The sequence below is a fragment of the Lycorma delicatula genome, chromosome 4, assembly GCF_047948215.1.
Source record: "Lycorma delicatula isolate Av1 chromosome 4, ASM4794821v1, whole genome shotgun sequence".
In the NCBI taxonomy this organism is placed as follows: Eukaryota; Metazoa; Arthropoda; class Insecta; order Hemiptera; family Fulgoridae; genus Lycorma; species Lycorma delicatula.
The window spans coordinates 207,789,595-207,803,570 of NC_134458.1; the positions used below are offsets into that span (position 1 = coordinate 207,789,595).

The 13,976-nt window shown below is 29.2% G+C and overlaps 1 protein-coding gene across 3 annotated transcripts in view; it reads right to left on the reverse strand.

Moving 5' to 3' along the window:
• Window positions 1-13,976, reverse strand: part of cta (Guanine nucleotide-binding protein subunit alpha cta) — a 104,745-nt gene that overhangs the window by 51,359 nt on the left and 39,410 nt on the right. The window lies entirely within an intron of this gene.

Consider the following 13,976-nt stretch of genomic DNA (forward strand, 5'->3'; position numbering starts at 1 on the left):
TACAAACTATACAAATATAATAACGATTCTATACTAGTGTTAAAGAGATTTTTTAAAAACATAACTTTACTTGTAGGACAGAAGTGATTAAAATCTTTTTTAAATTTAAGTCTGTTAAAGTTGAAATTTGCTCAAAAACAAATTTGTATAAAACCTTGTGTAATATATTGTTAGCGCTTCCTATAACTCAAGATATATTCTACTTAATTTGGCTGATATCTTGATAATTATGAATATATTTTTAAATTTTCTTGATTAGGATATTTAACAGGTAAATGGCTAACAAATAAAAGATTTATCTAAAAACCCTCTGTGAAAATTTTAAAATGATAACAAATATGTCAATAAAACCTACAATGGCTTTCATCTTTAACATTTTAAAGAATAGTAACTGAAACCATGTTTATATGGATAAATTAAGAACAGTAAAGATAACACGTCAAAGCCACATTTGTCTTCTTATAAACCACAAAATCTTAAAAACATTCTGGGTGAAGTGTTTTCATGGATGTTAAAAAAATTACAACTTTTAGAAGAACAGATACATTTGAATCGAAGTAAATTATTCAGGAATTCTACCTACATGATAACTGATTGGAACTACATATTCTTCATACTTCTACAACATGCACAGAAACCACAATAATTATTAGTGGCTAATAGCTGTGATAGTATAAGTATTTCCAGTCATCAGTTCCAAAATGTCCTAATCCAGAAACTTGTCTGACACATGGACAAGGTAATCAGAAAGTATATAAAATAAAAAAAAGCACAGACCCCAAATCCAATATTTTTCACCATTAGCATAACAAATTTATTTTTAATTAAATCTCAGTAATAGAAGCTTTCCCCCCATTACTAAAGATAAACTCCCACAAACAATATCAAAAACATATTTTATTTTTTCATACAAATAAAATACCAAACATTATTACAAAACAAAATCACAATCCAAAACAATTCTTATGCCAAAACTGATATAGCCTTTGATTAAATAGGTCTCATATGGTTTTACACAAATAGATATTTAGAGAAATAAATGAAGAAATACAAAAACAAATAGAAATAACAATAGAGATACATAATAGAAAAGCATAGGTTTTTCTATTTCTGCCATGCAAGATATATAGCCAATATCACCATGTATTGTTGCATTGCAACACAACATGAACAATTATTAGATAAACAAAATACAAAAACAAAAACTTAACACACTTTTTCTCCAAGCGTGTTTTTTTTTTAAAAGGAAATTTACAATGTAAATAAATAAAGACTAAAGTAAAAGTAATTAAATCCAATAGAATGAAGGATAATGAGGAATAAAATAATAAAATAAGAGAATGCAATATATCAAGTAGGAAGAATTTTGTTATTTAGATAGAAAAATTACAAAAGATGGACAACCAAGTATTACGACATTAAAAGCAGATGGTACAAGCAGGAGAGCCCTCATGAAAGAAAAAATCTAGTATCAAATCCTGGATAAACATCTAAGAACTGTAAAAAAAAATCAAGAACATATTTGTTTTAAGTGAAGCACTTTATGCTAGTGAAACGTGAATAGGAAAAACAGAAAGAATAAAAAGCTTTGACGCAAGTATGTTGAAAATTAGGTGAGTTCATAAAATAAAAAATGATTCTTCATTTTTAATATATGAAAAGGAGAGAATTCTTCTCAAAGTAAAATTTGCAGGAAGACAAATTAATAGGTTAGTGATTCATATATTGTATTAAGAAATCCAAGTATAGTAAACTTAGTGATAGAGGAACTGTGGAGGAAGACAAAGACTGGAATATAATTTAAAGAATAATGTGTTGGAAGTTAAAAGATTTGCAAAGAATGGAGAACAGTACTAAGTCATTCAACTGACTGATAGTTCCAAAAAAAATAAACAAATTTTCTTACTTCAATATTTCAAAAAGCAACCAACATACTTTCAAAATATACAGAAAACCAGCAATCACAAACACTCATTTACAACAACACAAACCACTCAACCTCAGATAAACTATCTGCTTTTTGAAGCACACACTACTCAACACATCCATGTTAACTAAAGACTACACAGAACAACTCAGAACACTAATTGATACATTCTTACACAAAATAAAAAAATAAATATAAAAAACAAAAAATACATCACACTACCAAATATATACAAAGATTCAATTTAAACCAATAGAATATTTATACATTAAAAAAATTTGGTTTTAAAGAAGAGTACAATCATGAAACAAGGAAAACGTTTCTCATATAAACTGCTTCTACTGCACAGTATATTAGACAGATAGGAAGCAGCTTCAAATAAAGAAATAATGAACACGAAAAAAGGATAATTTTATCAGCCATTTGCCAATCATTTCACAAATGCAAAACATAAACCTATCTAATAATAGATTTATAAAGGCACAACATTATCAACTAATGTATAGAGGTTTATCAAGGTATAACCTTGATATGCTATATACATTTACAAAATTACATAACCTATCACTAATAACATCAGTTCGCACTAGAGTGAAAAAGATTAGTGAAAAGAGTTATAAGACAGAAAAATGTTGAAGTAACTGAAATTTATGAAATTTTGTTTTGTTTATTGTATAAAAAGTTGATAGTTTTAAAGTTAACACCACTTAGAATTATTAGAAAACTGTAATTTACTTTTCTCGAGGAAATTATTTTCTAAGCTTAACCCAAAATTTATAACTATACAAATTATTGTGAAAGCCTCTTTGAAAGTATTTCATACTATTATGTACTTCTCCAATCAAAAAAATTTAGTTTTCCAAATCAAGAGATTTTAAAAATAATGGAGGGTTTACAGCAAGCAGGTAGAATTTTAAATATTATAAACACGCAAAATATTAAACTATCTGCAAAATTATATAGTTATAGTCTTGTTTACTTGATCTGAGATCAAATAAACATACAACATAGAATCTACACTCTGTTAACATCATCTAAACTTGAAAAATACTAAGCTGATTTTCACAGTACATTTATCAAGTACAGAAATTTGTTGTGGAATAAATTTATAACAAGACAAATATTCTATAAGCAGTCTCATGCTACCAATAAACTATGCTAAATGTGTTAATAAACCATACTCTTTAGCATGGTTTATGACAAGCACATGGTGGTCTACACTCTGTTAACATCATCTAAACTTGAAAAATACTAAGCTGATTTTCACAGTACATTTATCAAGTACAGAAATTTATTGTGGAATAAATTTATAACAAGACAAATATTCTATAAGCAGTCTCATGCTACCAATAAACTATGCTAAATGTGTTAATAAACCATACTCTTTAGCATGGTTTATGACAAGCACATGGTGGTCTACACGCTGTTAACAACATCATCTAAACTTGAAAAATACTAAGCTGATTTTCACAGTACATTTATCAAGTACAGAAATTTATTGTGGAATAAATTTATAACAAGACAAATATTCTGTAAGCAGTCTCATGCTACCAATAAACTATGCTAAATGTGTTAATAAACCATACTCTTTAGCATGGTTTATGACAAGCACATGGTGGTCTACACTCTGTTAACATCATCTAAACTTGAAAAATACTAAGCTGATTTTCACAGTACATTTATCAAGTACAGAAATTTATTGTGGAATAAATTTATAACAAGACAAATATTCTGTAAGCAGTCTCATGCTACCAATAAACTATGCTAAATGTGTTAATAAACCATACTCTTTAGCATGGTTTATGACAAGCACATGGTGGTCTACACTCTGTTAACAACATCATCTAAACCTGAAAAATACTAAGCTGATTTTCACAGTACATTTATCAAGTACAGAAATTTATTGTGGAATAAATTTATAACAAGACAAATATTCTATAAGCAGTCTCATGCTACCAATAAACTATGCTAAATGTGTTAATAAACCATACTCTTTAGCATGGTTTATGACAAGCACATGGTGGTCTACACTCTGTTAACAACATCATCTAAACTTGAAAAATACTAAGCTGATTTTCACAGTACATTTATCAAGTACAGAAATTTATTTTGGAATAAATTTATAACAAGACAAATATCCTATAAGCAGTCTCATGCTACCAATAAACTATGCTAAATGTGTTAATACACCATACTCTTTAGCATGGTTTATGATAAGCACATGGTGGTCTACAATCTGTTAACAACATTATCTAAACTTGAAAAATACTAAGCTGATTTTCACAGTACATTTATCAAGTACAGAAATTTATTGTGGAATAAATTTATAACAAGACAAATATTCTATAAGCAGTCTCATGCTACCAATAAACTATGCTAAATGTGTTAATAAACCATACTCTTTAGCACGGTTTATGATAAGCACATGGTGGTCTACACTCTGTTAACAACATCATCTAAACTTGAAAAATACTAAGCTGATTTTCACAGTACATTTATCAAGTACAGAAATTTATTGTGGAATAAATTTATAACAAGACAAATATTCTATAAGCAGTCTCATGCTACCAATAAACTATGCTAAATGTGTTAATAAACCATACTCCTTAGCATGGTTTATGACAAGCACATGGTGGACTACACTCTGTTAACAACATCATCTAAACTTGAAAAATACTAAGCTGATTTTCACAGTACATTTATCAAGTACAGAAATTTATTGTGGAATAAATTTATAACAAGACAAATATTCTATAAGCAGTCTCATGCTACCAATAAACTATGCTAAATGTGTTAATAAACCATACTCTTTAGCATGGTTTATGACAAGCACATGGTGGTCTACACGCTGTTAACAACATCATCTAAACTTGAAAAATACTAAGCTGATTTTCACAGTACATTTATCAAGTACAGAAATTTATTGTGGAATAAATTAATAACAAGACAAATATTCTATAAGCAGTCTCATGCTACCAATAAACTATGCTAAATGTGTTAAAAAAGCATACTCTTTAGCATGGTTTATGATAAGCACATGGTGGTCAACACTCTGTTAACAACATCATCTAAACTTGAAAAATACTAAGCTGGTTTTCACAGTACATTTATCAAGTACAGAAATTTATTGTGGAATAAATTTATAACAAGACAAATATTCTATAAGCAGTCTCATGCTACCAATAAACTATGCTAAATGTGTTAATAAACCATACTCTTTAGCATGGTTTATGATAAGCACATGGTGGTCTACAATCTGTTAACAACATCATCTAAACTTGAAAAATACTAAACTGATTTTCACAGTACATTTATCAAGTACAGAAATTTATTGTGGAATAAATTTATAACAAGACAAATATTCTATAAGCAGTCTCATGCTACCAATAAACTATGCTAAATGTGTTAATAAACCATACTCTTTAGCATGGTTTATGACAAGCACATGGTGGTCTACACGCTGTTAACAACATCATCTAAACTTGAAAAATACTAAGCTGATTTTCACAGTACATTTATCAAGTACAGAAATTTATTGTGGAATAAATTAATAACAAGACAAATATTCTATAAGCAGTCTCATGCTACCAATAAACTATGCTAAATGTGTTAATAAAGCATACTCTTTAGCATGGTTTATGATAAGCACATGGTGGTCTACACTCTGTTAACAACATCATCTAAACTTGAAAAATACTAAGCTGATTTTCACAGTACATTTATCAAGTACAGAATATTATTGTGGAATAAATTTATAACAAGACAAATATTCTATAAGCAGTCTCATGCTACCAATAAACTATGCTAAATGTGTTAATAAACCATACTCTTTAGCATGGTTTATGATAAGCACATGGTGGTCTACAATCTGTTAACAACATCATCTAAACTTGAAAAATACTAAACTGATTTTCACAGTACATTTATCAAGTACAGAAATTTATTGTGGAATAAATTTATAACAAGACAAATATTCTATAAGCAGTCTCATGCTACCAATAAACTATGCTAAATGTGTTAATAAACCATACTCTTTAGCATGGTTTATGACAAGCACATGGTGGTCTACACGCTGTTAACAACATCATCTAAACTTGAAAAATACTAAGCTGATTTTCACAGTACATTTATCAAGTACAGAAATTTATTGTGGAATAAATTAATAACAAGACAAATATTCTATAAGCAGTCTCATGCTACCAATAAACTATGCTAAATGTGTTAATAAAGCATACTCTTTAGCATGGTTTATGATAAGCACATGGTGGTCTACACTCTGTTAACAACATCATCTAAACTTGAAAAATACTAAGCTGATTTTCACAGTACATTTATCAAGTACAGAAATTTATTGTGGAATAAATTTATAACAAGACAAATATTCTATAAGCAGTCTCATGCTACCAATAAACTATGCTAAATGTGTTAATAAACCATACTCTTTAGCATGGTTTATGACAAGCACATGGTGGTCTACACGCTGTTAACAACATCATCTAAACTTGAAAAATACTAAGCTGATTTTCACAGTACATTTATCAAGTACAGAAATTTATTGTGGAATAAATTAATAACAAGACAAATATTCTATAAGCAGTCTCATGCTACCAATAAACTATGCTAAATGTGTTAATAAAGCATACTCTTTAGCATGGTTTATGATAAGCACATGGTGGTCAACACTCTGTTAACAACATCATCTAAACTTGAAAAATACTAAGCTGATTTTCACAGTACATTTATCAAGTACAGAAATTTATTGTGGAATAAATTTATAACAAGACAAATATTCTATAAGCAGTCTCATGCTACCAATAAACTATGCTAAATGTGTTAATAAACCATACTCTTTAGCATGGTTTATGACAAGCACATGGTGGTCTACACGCTGTTAACAACATCATCTAAACTTGAAAAATACTAAACTGATTTTCACAGTACATTTATCAAGTACAGAAATTTATTGTGGAATAAATTTATAACAAGACAAATATTCTATAAGCAGTCTCATGCTACCAATAAACTATGCTAAATGTGTTAATAAACCATACTCTTTAGCATGGTTTATGACAAGCACATGGTGGTCTACACGCTGTTAACAACATCATCTAAACTTGAAAAATACTAGGCTGATTTTCACAGTACATTTATCAAGTACAGAAATTTATTGTGGAATAAATTAATAACAAGACAAATATTCTATAAGCAGTCTCATGCTACCAATAAACTATGCTAAATGTGTTAATAAAGCATACTCTTTAGCATGGTTTATGATAAGCACATGGTGGTCTACACTCTGTTAACAACATCATCTAAACTTGAAAAATACTAAGCTGATTTTCACAGTACATTTATCAAGTACAGAAATTTATTGTGGAATAAATTTATAACAAGACAAATATTCTATAAGCAGTCTCATGCTACCAATAAACTATGCTAAATGTGTTAATAAACCATACTCTTTAGCATGGTTTATGATAAGCACATGGTGGTCTACACTCTGTTAACAACATCATCTAAACTTGAAAAATACTAAACTGATTTTCACAGTACATTTATCAAGTACAGAAATTTATTGTGGAATAAATTTATAACAAGACAAATATTCTATAAGCAGTCTCATGCTACCAATAAACTATGCTAAATGTGTTAATAAACCATACTCTTTAGCACGGTTTATGACAAGCACATGGTGGTCTACACGCTGTTAACAACATCATCTAAACTTGAAAAATACTAAGCTGATTTTCACAGTACATTTATCAAGTACAGAAATTTATTGTGGAATAAATTTATAACAAGACAAATATTCTATAAGCAGTCTCATGCTACCAATAAACTATGCTAAATGTGTTAATAAACCATACTCCTTAGCATGGTTTATGACAAGCACATGGTGGACTACACTCTGTTAACAACATCATCTAAACTTGAAAAATACTAAGCTGATTTTCACAGTACATTTATCAAGTACAGAAATTTATTGTGGAATAAATTTATAACAAGACAAATATTCTATAAGCAGTCTCATGCTACCAATAAACTATGCTAAATGTGTTAATAAACCATACTCTTTAGCATGGTTTATGACAAGCACATGGTGGTCTACACGCTGTTAACAACATCATCTAAACTTGAAAAATACTAAGCTGATTTTCACAGTACATTTATCAAGTACAGAAATTTATTGTGGAATAAATTAATAACAAGACAAATATTCTATAAGCAGTCTCATGCTACCAATAAACTATGCTAAATGTGTTAATAAAGCATACTCTTTAGCATGGTTTATGATAAGCACATGGTGGTCTACACTCTGTTAACAACATCATCTAAACTTGAAAAATACTAAGCTGATTTTCACAGTACATTTATCAAGTACAGAAATTTATTGTGGAATAAATTTATAACAAGACAAATATTCTATAAGCAGTCTCATGCTACCAATAAACTATGCTAAATGTGTTAATAAACCATACTCTTTAGCACGGTTTATGATAAGCACATGGTGGTCTACACTCTGTTAACAACATCATCTAAACTTGAAAAATACTAAGCTGATTTTCACAGTACATTTATCAAGTACAGAAATTTATTGTGGAATAAATTTATAACAAGACAAATATTCTATAAGCAGTCTCATGCTACCAATAAACTATGCTAAATGTGTTAATAAACCATACTCCTTAGCATGGTTTATGACAAGCACATGGTGGACTACACTCTGTTAACAACATCATCTAAACTTGAAAAATACTAAGCTGATTTTCACAGTACATTTATCAAGTACAGAAATTTATTGTGGAATAAATTTATAACAAGACAAATATTCTATAAGCAGTCTCATGCTACCAATAAACTATGCTAAATGTGTTAATAAACCATACTCTTTAGCATGGTTTATGACAAGCACATGGTGGTCTACACGCTGTTAACAACATCATCTAAACTTGAAAAATACTAAGCTGATTTTCACAGTACATTTATCAAGTACAGAAATTTATTGTGGAATAAATTAATAACAAGACAAATATTCTATAAGCAGTCTCATGCTACCAATAAACTATGCTAAATGTGTTAATAAAGCATACTCTTTAGCATGGTTTATGATAAGCACATGGTGGTCAACACTCTGTTAACAACATCATCTAAACTTGAAAAATACTAAGCTGGTTTTCACAGTACATTTATCAAGTACAGAAATTTATTGTGGAATAAATTTATAACAAGACAAATATTCTATAAGCAGTCTCATGCTACCAATAAACTATGCTAAATGTGTTAATAAACCATACTCTTTAGCATGGTTTATGATAAGCACATGGTGGTCTACAATCTGTTAACAACATCATCTAAACTTGAAAAATACTAAACTGATTTTCACAGTACATTTATCAAGTACAGAAATTTATTGTGGAATAAATTTATAACAAGACAAATATTCTATAAGCAGTCTCATGCTACCAATAAACTATGCTAAATGTGTTAATAAACCATACTCTTTAGCATGGTTTATGACAAGCACATGGTGGTCTACACGCTGTTAACAACATCATCTAAACTTGAAAAATACTAGGCTGATTTTCACAGTACATTTATCAAGTACAGAAATTTATTGTGGAATAAATTAATAACAAGACAAATATTCTATAAGCAGTCTCATGCTACCAATAAACTATGCTAAATGTGTTAATAAAGCATACTCTTTAGCATGGTTTATGATAAGCACATGGTGGTCTACACTCTGTTAACAACATCATCTAAACTTGAAAAATACTAAGCTGATTTTCACAGTACATTTATCAAGTACAGAATATTATTGTGGAATAAATTTATAACAAGACAAATATTCTATAAGCAGTCTCATGCTACCAATAAACTATGCTAAATGTGTTAATAAACCATACTCTTTAGCATGGTTTATGATAAGCACATGGTGGTCTACAATCTGTTAACAACATCATCTAAACTTGAAAAATACTAAACTGATTTTCACAGTACATTTATCAAGTACAGAAATTTATTGTGGAATAAATTTATAACAAGACAAATATTCTATAAGCAGTCTCATGCTACCAATAAACTATGCTAAATGTGTTAATAAACCATACTCTTTAGCATGGTTTATGACAAGCACATGGTGGTCTACACGCTGTTAACAACATCATCTAAACTTGAAAAATACTAAGCTGATTTTCACAGTACATTTATCAAGTACAGAAATTTATTGTGGAATAAATTTATAACAAGACAAATATTCTATAAGCAGTCTCATGCTACCAATAAACTATGCTAAATGTGTTAATAAACCATACTCTTTAGCATGGTTTATGACAAGCACATGGTGGTCTACACGCTGTTAACAACATCATCTAAACTTGAAAAATACTAAGCTGATTTTCACAGTACATTTATCAAGTACAGAAATTTATTGTGGAATAAATTAATAACAAGACAAATATTCTATAAGTAGTCTCATGCTACCAATAAACTATGCTAAATGTGTTAATAAAGCATACTCTTTAGCATGGTTTATGATAAGCACATGGTGGTCAACACTCTGTTAACAACATCATCTAAACTTGAAAAATACTAAGCTGATTTTCACAGTACATTTATCAAGTACAGAAATTTATTGTGGAATAAATTTATAACAAGACAAATATTCTATAAGCAGTCTCATGCTACCAATAAACTATGCTAAATGTGTTAATAAACCATACTCTTTAGCATGGTTTATGACAAGCACATGGTGGTCTACACGCTGTTAACAACATCATCTAAACTTGAAAAATACTAAGCTGATTTTCACAGTACATTTATCAAGTACAGAAATTTATTGTGGAATAAATTTATAACAAGACAAATATTCTATAAGCAGTCTCATGCTACCAATAAACTATGCTAAATGTGTTAATAAACCATACTCCTTAGCATGGTTTATGACAAGCACATGGTGGACTACACTCTGTTAACAACATCATCTAAACTTGAAAAATACTAAGCTGATTTTCACAGTACATTTATCAAGTACAGAAATTTATTGTGGAATAAATTTATAACAAGACAAATATTCTATAAGCAGTCTCATGCTACCAATAAACTATGCTAAATGTGTTAATAAACCATACTCTTTAGCATGGTTTATGACAAGCACATGGTGGTCTACACGCTGTTAACAACATCATCTAAACTTGAAAAATACTAAGCTGATTTTCACAGTACATTTATCAAGTACAGAAATTTATTGTGGAATAAATTAATAACAAGACAAATATTCTATAAGCAGTCTCATGCTACCAATAAACTATGCTAAATGTGTTAATAAAGCATACTCTTTAGCATGGTTTATGATAAGCACATGGTGGTCAACACTCTGTTAACAACATCATCTAAACTTGAAAAATACTAAGCTGGTTTTCACAGTACATTTATCAAGTACAGAAATTTATTGTGGAATAAATTTATAACAAGACAAATATTCTATAAGCAGTCTCATGCTACCAATAAACTATGCTAAATGTGTTAATAAACCATACTCTTTAGCATGGTTTATGATAAGCACATGGTGGTCTACAATCTGTTAACAACATCATCTAAACTTGAAAAATACTAAACTGATTTTCACAGTACATTTATCAAGTACAGAAATTTATTGTGGAATAAATTTATAACAAGACAAATATTCTATAAGCAGTCTCATGCTACCAATAAACTATGCTAAATGTGTTAATAAACCATACTCTTTAGCATGGTTTATGACAAGCACATGGTGGTCTACACGCTGTTAACAACATCATCTAAACTTGAAAAATACTAGGCTGATTTTCACAGTACATTTATCAAGTACAGAAATTTATTGTGGAATAAATTAATAACAAGACAAATATTCTATAAGCAGTCTCATGCTACCAATAAACTATGCTAAATGTGTTAATAAAGCATACTCTTTAGCATGGTTTATGATAAGCACATGGTGGTCTACACTCTGTTAACAACATCATCTAAACTTGAAAAATACTAAGCTGATTTTCACAGTACATTTATCAAGTACAGAATATTATTGTGGAATAAATTTATAACAAGACAAATATTCTATAAGCAGTCTCATGCTACCAATAAACTATGCTAAATGTGTTAATAAACCATACTCTTTAGCATGGTTTATGATAAGCACATGGTGGTCTACAATCTGTTAACAACATCATCTAAACTTGAAAAATACTAAACTGATTTTCACAGTACATTTATCAAGTACAGAAATTTATTGTGGAATAAATTTATAACAAGACAAATATTCTATAAGCAGTCTCATGCTACCAATAAACTATGCTAAATGTGTTAATAAACCATACTCTTTAGCATGGTTTATGACAAGCACATGGTGGTCTACACGCTGTTAACAACATCATCTAAACTTGAAAAATACTAAGCTGATTTTCACAGTACATTTATCAAGTACAGAAATTTATTGTGGAATAAATTTATAACAAGACAAATATTCTATAAGCAGTCTCATGCTACCAATAAACTATGCTAAATGTGTTAATAAACCATACTCTTTAGCATGGTTTATGACAAGCACATGGTGGTCTACACGCTGTTAACAACATCATCTAAACTTGAAAAATACTAAGCTGATTTTCACAGTACATTTATCAAGTACAGAAATTTATTGTGGAATAAATTAATAACAAGACAAATATTCTATAAGTAGTCTCATGCTACCAATAAACTATGCTAAATGTGTTAATAAAGCATACTCTTTAGCATGGTTTATGATAAGCACATGGTGGTCAACACTCTGTTAACAACATCATCTAAACTTGAAAAATACTAAGCTGATTTTCACAGTACATTTATCAAGTACAGAAATTTATTGTGGAATAAATTTATAACAAGACAAATATTCTATAAGCAGTCTCATGCTACCAATAAACTATGCTAAATGTGTTAATAAACCATACTCTTTAGCATGGTTTATGACAAGCACATGGTGGTCTACACGCTGTTAACAACATCATCTAAACTTGAAAAATACTAAGCTGATTTTCACAGTACATTTATCAAGTACAGAAATTTATTGTGGAATAAATTAATAACAAGACAAATATTCTATAAGCAGTCTCATGCTACCTATAAACTATGCTAAATGTGTTAATAAAGCATACTCTTTAGCATGGTTTATGATAAGCACATGGTGGTCAACACTCTGTTAACAACATCATCTAAACTTGAAAAATACTAAGCTGGTCTTCACAGTACATTTATCAAGTACAGAAATTTATTGTGGAATAAATTTATAACAAGACAAATATTCTATAAGCAGTCTCATGCTACCAATAAACTATGCTAAATGTGTTAATAAACCATACTCTTTAGCATGGTTTATGATAAGCACATGGTGGTCTACAATCTGTTAACAACATCATCTAAACTTGAAAAATACTAAACTGATTTTCACAGTACATTTATCAAGTACAGAAATTTATTGTGGAATAAATTTATAACAAGACAAATATTCTATAAGCAGTCTCATGCTACCAATAAACTATGCTAAATGTGTTAATAAACCATACTCTTTAGCATGGTTTATGACAAGCACATGGTGGTCTACACGCTGTTAACAACATCATCTAAACTTGAAAAATACTAAGCTGATTTTCACAGTACATTTATCAAGTACAGAAATTTATTGTGGAATAAATTAATAACAAGACAAATATTCTATAAGCAGTCTCATGCTACCAATAAACTATGCTAAATGTGTTAATAAAGCATACTCTTTAGCATGGTTTATGATAAGCACATGGTGGTCTACACTCTGTTAACAACATCATCTAAACTTGAAAAATACTAAGCTGATTTTCACAGTACATTTATCAAGTACAGAATATTATTGTGGAATAAATTTATAACAAGACAAATATTCTATAAGCAGTCTCATGCTACCAATAAACTATGCTAAATGTGTTAATAAACCATACTCTTTAGCATGGTTTATGATAAGCACATGGTGGTCTACAATCTGTTAACAACATCATCTAAA